The sequence below is a fragment of the Megascapheus bottae genome, chromosome 12, assembly GCF_031878675.1.
Source record: "Megascapheus bottae isolate mThoBot1 chromosome 12, mThoBot2.hap1, whole genome shotgun sequence".
Lineage (NCBI taxonomy): Eukaryota > Metazoa > Chordata > Mammalia > Rodentia > Geomyidae > Megascapheus > Megascapheus bottae.
The window spans coordinates 14,393,016-14,406,645 of record NC_143520.1 but is presented as its reverse complement, the minus strand read 5'-3'; positions in this window follow the sequence as shown (position 1 = coordinate 14,406,645).

Genomic DNA, 13,630 nt, shown 5'->3' with positions numbered 1-13,630 from the left:
TGATTAGGTAAATGCCAAGTAGCGGAATTGCTGGATCATAGGGGAGCTCTATGTTTAGTCTTTTGTGGAACTGCCATACTGCTTTTCATAGTGGTTGAACGAGCTTGCACTCCCACCAACAGTATAGCAGTGAAACTCTGTTTTTTTCTAAGTGAGAGGTGTTTGTTGTTGTTGTTTTTGCCAGTCCTGGGCTTGAGCTCAGGGCCTGAGCATTGTTCTTGGACTTTCCCAAGGCTAGGGCTCTACCACTTGAGCCTCAGCACCACTTCCGGCTTTTTTCTATGTATGTGGTAACGAGGAATTGAACCCGGGTCTTTGTGCATGCTAGGCAAGCACTCTATCACTAGGCCAAACTCCCAGCCCCTAGAAAGGTTTTTAACAGTGTGTTTTGCCTATATTTCCTAGTCAGTAACAATGAATGCACACACTGATATGCTCATGATGAAAACACATTCTACCTGTGTCTTTAAAAAATCTGATTGTTGCCCCACATAACTAACAATGTGTTTGATGCCACAAATTTATTAATTCCAAGAAAACTCACTATGTTTGGTATAGAAATATCTGAGAATGGTCTCATTAATTATTTTCTGCTCTTGGATCATTTCGGAGAATCTCAAATTTGTGTTGATCTATTCTTTTTTTCTGATATCTTTTTTTCTATTGTTGTGGTGATGTATAGAGGGGTTACAGTTACATTTGTCAGGTAATGGGTACATTACTTCTTGAATATTGATAACCCTTCTCATGTTTTTCTCCCACTTTCCATCCTCTCACTCTCTCCCACTCATCTTGGTTTTCCCCTTCCTTCCCTATTTCAAATAAACAAGTAAATGAATATATAATATACCAGGTAACACAATCAGATACAGTATCAACATGATATAAACCATAAGAGGAATAAAAGAGAAAAAAATAATAACTTTGCCTTGTACATTAAGAACAACAATCATAAAGATAAACCTCTGTTTCTCTATTCTGGGGTTCATTTTGCTTAACCTTACCCTATATACCCTTATGTACATAGCTTTTTGAGCTATTGTGATCCTCTGCTAAGAGAATCCTAGATGCACACTAATTATTAGAAGTGAGGGAAACCATGGAGCCTGTATTCCTTTGTGTCTGGCTTACTTCACTTCATATGATTTTTTTCCAAATCTTTCCACCACCTTACAAATGGGGCAATGTCATTCTTTCTGATGGCAGCATAGAAATCCATTGTGGAATTCTATGTGGAAGAAGATGTGGATCACATCTTCTTGATCCATTCATCTACTGAGAGGCATCTGGGTTGGTTTATATCTTAACTATGATAAATAATGCTGCAGTAAACATCATTGTGCTAGTATCTTTAGTATGTCCTTGTTTCTGGACATTTGGGTAAATGCCAAGGAATGGGATTGCTGGGTCATACGGTAGCTCTATGTTTAGTTTTTTGAGGACTCACCATACTGCTTTCTAGAGTGGTTGAACAAGTTTATGCTCACATCAACAGTGTAGTACAGTTCCAGTCTGGTCATGTCCCAACCAACATCTGTTGTTATCATAGTTGTTGATAATGGCCATTCTAACTGAAGTGAGGTAGAATCTTACAGTTGTTTTAATTTGCATTTCTTTTATAGTCAGAGATGTCGAACAAATTTTTCTGATTTCTAATAAATTAAAACAAAATGGAAGTGGTCTTTATAAATTCAGTCTTCCCCTTTTAAAATTAACAAGTAGATTTTAGGCTCAGCACCCTAACATTAAATTGTAAACACTAATGTTTAAATGTACTTTCAACTTAATACAGTTCATTGCAATTTCATTTAATTTGTATTTTTTATGTAATACATTCTGTTAGAGAGTACTATGAGTTCACTTAAGTATTAAATATTCCATTTTCTTTTTTAAATGTTGATAACGAAATTGCAGTTGGAAACAGAAGCTGTTTGGATACAAGGAAAACTAAAACTTATCTCCCCTTGGTGTTGCCTACACTCCATAATCTCTTTGCTCCCTGTCTCTTTCTTCTACTGCACAGTAGTGTTTTCCATGTAGAGCATTAGAAGGCTTTACAACACCTCTTTAGATTGTAATGATCAGTCTCAATTATTGTTTCTAAACTTTGAAATTATATGATGAAATGAAAAATTAAAAATAAAATATGTACCTAGTTTCCCAAGCAGCCACATCAGGTTTGTATGGTGTGTGTGTGTGTGTGGTGTGTGTGTGTGTGTGTGTGTGTGTGTGTGTGTGTGTGTGTGTGTGTGTGTGTGTGTGTGCTTTCCAGGGGTTTGAATCCAGGGCCTCGTCATTGTCCTTGAGCTTTTTTGGTTCAATGTTAGTGCTCTACCACTTAAGCAACAGGTCTACTTTCAGGATTTTGGAAGTTTAATGAGATAAGACTTTCCTGCTCAGCCTTATTTTGAACTATGATCCTTAGATCTCAGCCTCCTGAGTAGCTAAGATTTTCAGGCATGTGCAACTACCACCCAGATCCTATGGTTATTTTAATGGAGCACTCCACCCTTCTTTCCTACTTAGCAAATGGCCTTTGTGGCTAGGAGCTCCATGCTTTGCTATCCTCTCACAGATAGGTAGGAAAGTCGACTTAGTGAGGAGAATCATTGTGACATCACTTTTGTTGCTTCATCCTGTCCACTTGGTGAAAGTGAAAGAGAATGTGCTAAAAGTAGATAAGCAGAATAGTGAATAAACAAAATGAACAGATACTTTCTTATTTTCATGACAAGTCCTACACAAACGGACATTTCTGAACAAGACCTATAAATAACTAACACATATCAAATATGAGTTTATTTCAAAATATAGATTGACATGATTTTTCATGCCACAAAACAGAAATAAGAACTGATGAGAAGATATATTTTTAGATGCAAACCATCCCTCCTTGGATAGAATATGTTTTATGTTTCCAAATTTACCTGCAAAAGGAAAGTCAAATACTCACAGCAAACCCTTTTTTCTAAGTTACTCTTTCTGAAAGTGAAAGATGGATTTGGAGTTGAAAATTTGAGAGAGCAGATGCAGAAACAGATTTTGGCCTCCTTTGTCAGAAACTAATGAGCTTTAGGGAAACCCAGATGGTAGAGAATTTGGGTAGATTCTTATCAAAGCTACAGGATGTCTTAACATCTACTGTGAATCAGCTCCAAGGTGACATAAACACTGTCCTGGGTAGCTTTTCCAAATCCATTTTAGGATTGATCAATATTAATCAATATACCCATAATAGATGTTCCTATTAGTGATGCATCACACACATATTCCTTCAATGTAAAGGTTCCCAGTATTCTTTATTACTGATGGTTGCATTGGTCTAAGCTGCTATGGATGGCCTTTCTTTTGTACTTGTTAAGCCTGTGTCAAGTACCCAGCACAACTGTGAGTGGTTTAGATGACAGGGGAGCCCAGGCATAGTTGGAACCACTGAAATAGGAGAAACTGCTAGCATGGTAGAAACATTCAGATTTCTTTAACTATGTACGAAAAAGAACTCCATTTCTGTGAATGGTTCCCCTAATGTTTCTTAGTTCACATCCTTGGCATATACTAAGTAGCTAATTTCACTATGTTGATCCAAATATAATTAGTTCATATTTGGCTCTGGTATTCCTGCACATCTGGCTGTAGGTTTTACAAGGATATACAAATTAGGCAATCTCTGTCTATAAGATGATGCTAATAAGATGTTTTTATGAGACTTCAAGTCAGAATTCATACATAAACATTTTCCTTTACTCAGATCTGTTACATCAATGTGTGTGTTTGGAAGGATGTGAAATAAAAGTGAATGTGGGAGATGTTTAAAGGAATGGGTAAGAATCCCTGTGCCAAAGACTCAAAATTCTCAACTGTCTCAGTATTCATCCAAGCACTCTTGCAATCCGTGGCTCTAAAAAATATGAACCTCACCAAAGGCTCCATCACAGGAGTCCAGAAGACCCATCTTGTTGATTAACAGTCTACAATTCTCCTGGCAATGCATTTTAGGATACACTGAAAGTACTGAATATAATCTAAAATCCTGCAAAAATTCATCTGTCTACCAAATTCTTACCCTTGTCTAAAAACACGTCTTCTCTGTACCTTCCAGACTTCTGATGCAGAGAATCTGCCTTGTCCTCTCCACTGCTAGCGAAGCCCTTTCTAATGCCTCTTTTCTATAAAAGAAATAGTCTTAATTAGGCAGCATCAAATAAGCAGAGCTGTCAAGTGTTAAGTGAAATATGGTGAAAATGGCTGCCACCTGGGGTGATAGCACTATTTCCCTTTGTTTGAGATTCTTTATGACAAATTGTCAAATCCATGTGGGAGCAGAGTAAGTGTCCTTCCTCTTTTTCATGAAAAAGAGAGTCATGTTAAGTCATTTTTCTGTGTGAAACATTACAGCAGCCTTAGGCAAATTTGGCCTGAACTTGGGAGAGTTAATTATATAACTAATTATGAAATCCATATTTAGCACATTGTTTATTCAGAAAACTGTAGAGAGTTTTATATAGGACCTTCAAGCCTGTTTAAAAAGGTTAAAATGCACAATACAGATCTTGAAATTCATTCTTTCAATTACAAAATATTAATTTGTTTACTGTTTTCGTGTTGTTGTTGTTGTACTCAGGATTGCACTCTGGGCCTTGAAATTGTAATGCAGGTTCTCTATCACTTGAGCTACATCGTCAGTCCCTTTCAGCTTTGTTTTTTTTTCAAGTAGGGTCTAGCTTTAGAAAACTCAATGACAGGCCGGGAGTTTGGCCTAGTGGTTAAAGTGCTTCCCTAGATGCATGAAGACCCGGGTTCGATTCCTCGGTACCACATACATAGAAAAAAGCCAGAAGTGGTGCAGAGGCTCAAGTGGTAGAGCTCTAGCCTTGAGAAAGTCCAAGGACAGTGCCCTGAGCTCAAGCCCCAGAACTGGCAAAAAAAAAATCTTTAAGAATAAATACACTGGAAAATGAGGGAAGTTATTTCCCTTTCTTTTTTTTATTTTTTATTTTATTTTTTTATTGTAATTAGTAAAAGGGTTACATGATATTTGCCAGATAGAAGGTGCATTAATTCACATACATTGATACTCTTTCACATGTCTTGGTACCCATTACCCTCCCCCCCATACCCCCCACCCGTCTTGGTTTTCCCCCCCTTCCCTATCAAATTTCAAATAACCAAATACAAATAAATTCAATATATCAGATAACAAAGTGAGATACTATAACAATATGAGATAACCAAGGGACAGCAAAGGAGATGAGAAACAATGTAGTACATTAAAGGACAACAATCATTCGTTATATGGCTTTTGTTTCAATATCCTGGAGGTCCTTTCAATTAGCTTCATACTATATGGCCTTATGTATCAAGATTTTGCTCTATTGCAGATCTCTGCTAGTTATTTCCCTTTCTTAAAGACATTATTTGAGAGTACAGTATATGTATCCATCACTGCCCTTAGTATGAATATAGATCTCCTGATTTCAAAAAGCTCATATTCCTTGGAAGAAAGAGACTTAAAAAATAATTTCAACATATGATTATAGGAATAATACCATAAATACATCAAAGAATAATCAATTACTTTCTGTGAGAGTGGCTCCTCATTAGGAAAGGGAATATGAGTTTTGAAAAGACAAGCATCAACGCAAATTATCTTCAGCCATCCCTTTCCTCCTAGAGCTAAACAAAGTGTCCTTAGCATCCATTCTTCTTTTCCCCTCCTACAAAGGTTCTGACTTTGACCAATTAGTTCACTGGTTATAAAATTCAAGAAAACTATAAAGCAGACTGGTCGATAGCAATGAACTGAGGAATGGAGAGGGATTTGGGTACAAACAGTGGGTACTTCTGGGTTGTGAGCCCAGGAGAAATATGCTCAAGTCATACTTTATAGCTTAGGACTAATGCTAATATTACTGTAAAGGCCAAGTGATATAACATCCAGCTAGAGAAATCACAAGAGCACAAGAGGAAATACATAGTATAGAATCTATTGTTTGATTTGACACTAAGAAGCTTGGTATTGACATTGCACTGAGAGTGAGCAATGCCATCTTGTGGGATAGAAATGTTAATAGATAGCACTATGTTTATGGTAAATCTAATTGGTATATGGAAATTTTCCTACCAATCAATGAGCTCCTAACCTCAATATCTTCATTGACTTACTATTTCACTGACAAGGTGGCCAGCTAATTGTTTCAACTTTTAATTAGCATGGTCTTCTTTAATTTATTTGTTTAAACAATACTGATATACAAAGAGGCTGAATAGATCCATGTGCAACATTGGTGACAGTATCTTTTATGGGACTTCTGTCTTTCTTTTGTCTGCAAATAAAGCACTATGAGGCAGGAGAAAGCAAAAGCAGAGGCAAAGTTTATTTCAAAGTATGAGTAAGATGTCAAGGACACTGAGGAGAGCTTCTTAGACTAGCAGGCTGGTACAAGCCCATCTATGAATCCAGGCTAGGGAGTCCACCTGATGCATATGTTTGCTTGTCTACCTGCTTCCCAAGCAAGAAAGGAAGAGAAGAAGTGGGGAGAACTGATTTCTAGATGAAAGAGAAGAAGGAGGCCAAGAAATAGGTGGGCTCATATTTCATTTGAGGAATCTCCCTTTTACTTCTGTTTTTGGCCAACTCATTTGTTCTGGCATCTGATTGGTCACTGTCCGCCTCACCCAAAGGGCATGGGTAATAGTCCTCTGGTTCAGAGTTTCCAAGGGCATGCTTCCCTATGGCTTATTTATCTTGGTTTTCTAATGTCTAAAGGAAAGGAAGGAACTTCTCTATGGCTCTGTCTGCCTAATCTTTCCCTTTGTGCCTCCTCCTCAGAAATAGCTTTTGGAATTGTGGTATATGTTTTCCTTTGTAGTCTCCATTCTATTTGTTTCATAATTATATGCTAGCAAAATAATATTGCTATAAATATCACATCATCTCTGTGAGATTAGGGATATCACTGTGTTTTCTCTAGAGGTAGATTTAAGAGTTAGCTAATCACTGGGCCAAGAGTTTGGCCTAGTGGTAGACTGCTCACCTAGCATGCACTAAGACCCAAGTTCGATTCCTCAGTACCACATACATAGAAAAAAGGCAGAATTGTGAAGTAATGCACCTTCTATCTGGTGAATACAATGTAAACCTTCTATTAATTACAATAAAAATATATGAAAAAAACAGAAGTATTGCTGAGGCTCAAGTAGTAGAGCTCTAGACTTAAGAGCTCAATCCCAGGACTGGCAAAAAAAAAAAGAGTTAGCTAATCACAATTTACTTTTAGGCCCATCACTTACAGAACTCATTTTCTATATGATCTTATCTTCTTAAGTAGAAATCCTGAAGTAGTATTGTTTTTTTGGATTTAGGCCCTATACCTATAAAATCCAGGTTTACTTCTCCATTTCCCTCTGATATAAAGATGTGATAGAAGCAGAAATAGTTGTCAACAATTCTTCAAATCTTGAAGCTACATTACAGATTCTCAATTATGGGCATTTCATAAATTACTACAATTGGAAGCAACATTAACCTAGACATTAAAAATGGAAACCATTAAAAGTATAGTTTGTTTTCCAAAAGTCATTGTGATACAAAAATGGTTGTAAAATGTTTCAATTGCAATTTAGGCATCAAAATTAGATGAATATTTTCTTGTTTTTGTAATGAACTAATACCTGTATGTGCAATATATGAGAAATAGTAAATCAGACTTTATGGGTTCACCTTCTAAAAAATATGTGTTTGTTAGAGTTGCCATAACAAAGAATTGAAGTTTAGTTGACTCAAACATCAGAAATGCACTGTCTCATACTCCTCGGGAATAAATTCCCCAAGTCAGAGCTGCCTGAGATAAACTCCTGAAGGTGGTGAAGGAAATTGCCAGCCTCTCTGCTCTTTTTCTGGTAGTTTGCTGGTCATGCATGGCACCTGCTACATTGCCCAAACCTTTCCTTTATTGCCATGTTCTTGGCTTTCTCCCTCTTTTAACAACTATATCATATTGGATTAATGGTCCTAGTCTTTTTGTACTAGGAGAAATTTAGTAATACATAGAAACTGACCTGGATTTCTCTGGTTGAACTCAAATCACGTAGGACTTTATAATCGTTGAACAACTAGGTCAACCCTACTATGACTTCATCTCAACTATTTTATAGACCACAATTCATTTCTTAATAAGGTCCCGTTCTGAAGTACTGGGGGGGGTAAATATTTAAACATATGAATGAGTAGGGCATATATCAAATTCTAACAGTTCATGCTGGTAAATGGATCAGAAAAAAGACTCTACATTTATACAGTTTGCCTGCTCTTGTTTGACAGTGCTTAACATTCCAGCATGCCACTGTCACATTTATTTTCAATAGTCACAGCCAGATTCAAGTTAGCTAATATTATTAAAACTGTCACTGGACATTGTTAAGGACATGTATTATTTTTTGGTCTGTAGTTCAGGAAATATCATATTTTCCCTATTAGGTTATTGCCACAAGTCATATTTCAACTTGCAGGCCTACAACTGGAACTTTTCAAAAGCATCTGCTATTAAGCATTCAAATCAGGTCTGGTTCAATATTAGCAGGTTTTTGTTTTTCTCTTGTAAAAGAGAATACTATTAACAATTTTTAAATTCTGTTGAATATGAGGATTGAACTCAGTGCCTCACAAGTGCATAGCCCTCTGGTTCAATATTAGCAGCTTTTTGTTTTTCTCTTGTAAAAGAGAATACTATTAACAGTTTTTAAATTCTGTTGAATATGAGGATTGAACTCAGTGCCTCACAAGTGCATAGCCCTTGAAATGAATAACAAACAGTTCTATTATTTTTTTTCAAGGTGAGCTCTCACTAGTTTTGCTTCGGTCATCCTTAAACTTGCACTCCTTCTCATTCTATCTTTGTAATAACTTGGATAGGCATGAGCCATTGTGTGTAACCAATCTGTCTATATCATAATAAAACATTCTATGTGAACATCCTTTTTCCAATGAACATTAATATGCAACTATTACATTATGAAATTAGTCTAAATTATTAGATAAAATATTAAAATTGCATCCTCTATACCTCTCACTGAGGTCATAGTTATCTTAACTTTTTAACAAACTTAAGCAATTAATTTAATCACTTACAGTCATAGTTAATTTTAGCTGATGAAATGTGATCTTCAAAATAGGAGATGTAGGGCTGGGAGTTTGGCCTAGTGGTAGAGTGCTTGCCTACAATGCATGAAGACCCAGGTTCGATTCCTCAGTACTCCACATACATAGCAAAAAGCCAGAAGTCGTGCTGAGGCTCAAGTGGTACAGTTCTAGCCTTGAGAAAGTCCAAGGACAGTGCTCAAGCCCTGAGCTCAAGCCCAGGACTGGCAAAAATAGGGAGATGAAGAAAACGTAGGCAAAGGGGGAAAAAAAAGAATAAATGGGCATTTCTAAACACAAAAACAAAAAAGAAAAAGAGAAAGCACTTTCATTTTCAGAAAGCCTCTCTACAATAAGTATTGTAGCTTCATAAATGATCCTGCCTACAGATGATAAAAGGGGCAGATTGCTGATTGCCTTCAAAGTGTTTGATCCTGTCCATGTTTTTATTAATTATTCAAACTTCAGGAGCCATCAGAGAGTCCTAATGCATAACTCAAGATGAGAAGCAGGAGCTAAGATATTAGCAAATGCTTTGTATTTAAAAGTCATTCCACTTAGGAGCATATGTGCTTTTGAATGTTGGGCTGATTTAAATACTTGTATATAGCAAGTAGGTTGATAGTTTAATCTTATAGACAAAGAATAAGGATGGCATAAATTGAGAGTGGTTTAAACACCATGCTATCTATGTGATGACACAGCACGAAGGTGCCATCTGCAAATCAGGAATCCCTCTTCATATAGAATGTGCCATGTCTGGATCTTGGATTAGATCCTCTTGAAATGTGATAAATGAATTTGTGTTCTTAATAAGCCAAAAGAAAATAAAAAGGCAAAGCATGTTGTCAAGTAGAGCTAGAATGATGAGAAACAACCTTGTCATAAGCCAAACATTTCCCAGACTATTTCCTATTATGCCCTCATGCTAGGCCAGGAGGCTCATTATTTGGAAAGTCAAGCAAGTGATGGAATGTATAGGGTGACCCTTCCTGAGCCTTTAAACCAAAACCAGGGATCAGATCAGTTTAAGAACCACAATAATTAAGTAAGAGGATTAGACAGAAGAGGAAGGATGATGCAGTGAGATGGTGTAGTAATTTGAAAGTGAGTTCCAGAGAAACATTTTTACTAAGTCTATAATATATTACTTCAGTTTTATCCCAATTCTAAGTTACCAGACCATTTTATGGGCAATTTAATGTCACCAGAAGTGTATGTCTAACAAAATAATAGAGTGCATTACCAATTCTGCTGTGATGACCACTGCAGAGAAGCTGGGACTCATTTATCAGTGTGCCTTGGTATCTAATAGTTTTTAAGAGTGAGTAGCTTGGGAAATTATTCAACATTTTAGAGATATCATTTCTCTGTTGCCACGTTCCCTTGAATCATCCATTTGAGAATGTCCCTTTGTCTACCTTTGCCTTTCCTGTAAGTTAATTGAAAAGAAAATAAAACCAAAAATATTTCGAACTACAGAATAGAAAATATAACTGTGTGTGAATGCTTTTGAAAAGTCTATTCAAGTAGGATAGATATTTTGTTAAATTCTGGGTACTGCACAAGCTAGCAAAGAACATTAAAATAGCATACATACTAAATAGAGCTTTGAATTAATAAGCATCTCTATTGCACTGAAATAGCTCATAGGATAGAGATAGCATTTTATTATGAAGAATTATTTTGAGATGGATACATTTAGGAAGTATTTTCTAATTTAAAAGAAGCCTGGTTTAAAATGATATGTTTTAGTATTTAAGTAATTTTACTGAAGGGTTTCAACTCAGCACATCAATTTATCAGTATAATGCATCCTGATCAATGTCATCCTTTCTATCATTCTCCCCTTCATCTAACTCAATCCCACCCACTCCTCATGTAACTTAATTGCATGTTCACATGTGTTCAGTATTTTGAAAGTTTATAGTGGCATATGTATGTAAAAGGATTTGTTTTAACCAACTCTAACTTCAATCTTCATTACCTGATCTTGTGTTAGCAATATTCTTCATTCCTGGTTTTCTCTGGGCTCTTCAGTAAGTCAATTCTGTCAAAATTTCTATAGTGGGGATGAGACTAGATAACAGGAATAGGGCTTCCTAGGCCTGCCCTGCTATGCTGCCCTGCATAGCAGGACAAAATGAGTGTTAGTGTGGAGCCAACTTTCCAAAATGTCTACAAATATAAAGATTTTTTGAATTTTTTAAATTCTCCATCCTAAAATATTATGATTTAACATTTCAGTATTTTGAATTGTTCATTAGACATTTTCATCCCTCATTTTACACTTGGAACCTTTAGGACTTGATCAGGCTGATCATGTAGCCCCTGTAATCTACCTCACCTACATTGCAGGTTCACTCTGCAGTCCTACGAGGGAGGTTGAGATCAGGAAGATTGCAGTTTCAGGATAGCTGAGAAATACATTCAAGGTCCATTGCCATGCACACAGTCATCAGTCATCCCTGCTGTGTGAATAACTGAGATTTGGGAGGTTTATACAAGTTAACTGACCCTATACTCGCTTGTCACAGACGTTTTTATCTTATAAATTGCAGTAATATGGTCACGTCCTGTCTCAAACTAAAGTTCTTTTTTGGTTTGATTTTAGTTCAGTTCAGTTTTCCAGCATCACGTTTTCTTACTTTCTGTCTTCTTCCTTCCATTGAGTCATTTATTCTTGTGAGGATGTCTACTCTTTTGGTCTTTACCTCTCAGATCTTTGTAGCCTTAGTTGTCCTTTCATTTCTACCCTACTGTAAGCATTGACTTTGCTCCAAAGGTCCATGGAGGACCAACAATATTATTTAACCTTCTGTGGTCCTTAATAACGTAGCTCCTAAGCTGAGACTGCCTATCCTACAACTGTAGTCAGCCTTTGGAATCACATCATTTGAAGATGGCGAATGTTGTTCCTCAACTCTTAGCTTTTTTTGTTCCTGAACTATGGTCTTGAGACCTGTATCCACCCACTTCTGTGGGAACAGTAAGAAACTTAGGTAGGATGAGATGTCATCCTACATCTTTTCTCCTCTTAGATGTGCCTGGCTGACAATTCCACCAAGAGTCCCTATCTACTTTGATGGAGGAAAGCTGGAAAATGTATTTTCTTCTCAAGCTTCAGAGTAGATGTGGGATGGATCCTCAGTGCGGGAGTTATTTAGAATTTGAGGAAGTTTCTGCCACGCTGATCCTAAGAGAATCATTAAGACAATCAGGCCACCCACAAGTTATACCTTTTCTTCTACTTTCTCAATTTCTCCTTTGTATTGTAGGAGAACTACTCATAAGACATCACTTTTTCCCCCATTTTCTCTAACATGTAAACCCTTTGCTCCCAGTCCTGTATGATTTGGCTCCTGATATTTAAATTCCAGCATTTGGAATGAATTTTCTCTCCAGCAGCTGGTAGTTGCAATTCAAAGCCATGGTTTTAAAGATGATTGTCTGCACTGTTGACTTACAAAGGTCAAATTAATTGCTCAAAGGCCAAAAACATATTTCTTTACTCTTTCAGAACCAACCTTACCCTGAGGCATAAAGTTCTCTTTGCTACTTAAATATAATAGAAAAATAGAACTAAAATAAATAAGGAAAAGAAATCAGCATTTACTTTAATATGAAAAAGAAACCCTCTAATGCAGAACAAAATCTTCAATGGAATAAAAATAATAGGTGTACTGCAAACTTGTCTTTTTGTCAATCAGCATATGCTAAAAGAAGAGATAAATGAATGTGCTAATTATATTTATTCATACTCTAGTTTAAACAATATGTCCCAATTAGAACAAAATTAATGCTGCAGTAGTTTTGCTGTAATAAACCTATACATATAATCATGGCACAGACCATGCACATAGACTTTTACAATCTGAACACCAGCTTGGTGTCATGATTCAATTATCTTAGCTGTAAACATTGCTGATTTGTTTATTGAGTGTCGATTCATACCATTCCAGGGATAAAAAAGTGAAATGCTGGATCTATCCCTAATGTACTGAGAGCTGAGAACTACTCCATGATGAAATAGACATCATCTATCATGTCGAAGGATTTACTAAACTCTTCCTTTCTTGATTTCTTTAAAAAAATATTTTAGTAAACTTTATGTCATTGTTCAAAGGAATTGCCACTCACCAACGCATTTTATGAATACAATGCATTTTGATCAGTGTCATGTGTCTTAACATTTTCAACCCATCCCTCCCAACCCACCCCTTTACTTACTTAATTTTAGGTCATAAACTGAATTTTTTGCTATTTCACAGTTTATGTGTACAATGCATCTTGATCCATATCATTCCTTCAATATCTTCACCCTTTCAACCCACATTTTTCTTAATTCTGTGATGTATAGAATGAATTCTTGCCTAGATTCTCCCCCTCCCCTTTCAATGTTGTACCCCTCTTTCCTTGGCCACATGCTCCCCTCTTGCAAGTACTCATTTCCTGGTATTTATTTTGTTGGACTTTGATTGAGTCTTATTATAC